The sequence below is a fragment of the Salvelinus sp. IW2-2015 genome, linkage group LG4q.1:29 (assembly GCF_002910315.2).
Source record: "Salvelinus sp. IW2-2015 linkage group LG4q.1:29, ASM291031v2, whole genome shotgun sequence".
In the NCBI taxonomy this organism is placed as follows: domain Eukaryota; kingdom Metazoa; phylum Chordata; class Actinopteri; order Salmoniformes; family Salmonidae; genus Salvelinus; species Salvelinus sp. IW2-2015.
In genome coordinates this window covers 87,536,731-87,537,771 of record NC_036842.1, presented here as the reverse complement: position 1 = coordinate 87,537,771, position 1,041 = coordinate 87,536,731, and positions in this window count along the sequence as shown.

Below are 1,041 nucleotides of genomic sequence, written 5' to 3'. Positions count from 1 at the left end.
TCCGGAGACATGTTGGACAAAACCCACTGAGTCGATGATGGCTCCGAAAGCCTTTTGGAGTGGGTCTGTGGACTTTTCCATGTGAATATTAAAGTCACCAAAAATGTGAATATTATCTGCCATGACTACAAGGTCCGATAGGAATTCAGGGAACTCAGTGAGGAACGCTGTATACGGCCCAGGAGGCCTGTAAACAGTAGCTATAAAACGTGATTGAGTAGGCTGCATAGACTTCATGACTAGAGGCTCAAAAGACCAAAACTTTTTTTTTTTGTAAATTGAAATTTGCTATCATAAACGGTAGCAACACCTCCGCCTTTGCGGGATGCACGGGGGATATGGTCACTAGTGTAACCAGGAGGTGAGGCCTCATTTAACACAGTAAATTCATCAGGCTTAAGCCATGTTTCAGTCAGGCCAATCACATCAAGATTATGATCAGTGATTAGTTCATTGACTATAACAGCCTTGGAAGTGAGGAATCTAACATTAAGTAGCCCTATTTTGAAATGTGAAGTATCACAATCTCTTTCAATAATGGCAAGAATGGAGGAGGTCTTTATTCCAGTGAGATTGCTAAGGCGAACACCGCCATGTTTAGTTTTGCCCAACCTAGATCGAGGCATAGCCACAGTCTCAATGGGGATAGCTGAGCTGACTACATTGACTGTGCTAGTGGCAGACTCCATTAAGCTGGCAGGCTGGTTAACAGCCTGCTGCCTGGCCTGCACCCTATCTCATTGTGGAGCTAGGGGAGTTAGAGCCCTGTCTATGTTCGCAGATAAGATGAGAGTAATAAAAGTAAAGTCAAACAGGATGGTCATTATGCTTCATGACAGTGTCATAAAGTGTATTTTTTGCAAGTTGTTTAAAATATGATTAAAAAATAATTCATTGCAACAACAACAAAGGACTTAAGAAACAAACTTTCAAATGAAAGGAAACATTTGAATAAATGTGAAACCTAGCTACAAAAACCCGTCATCCTTCTGCTGCACTAGTAGGTTTTAATAGTGATAGTCAGGCGGGTTGTAAGTGTGT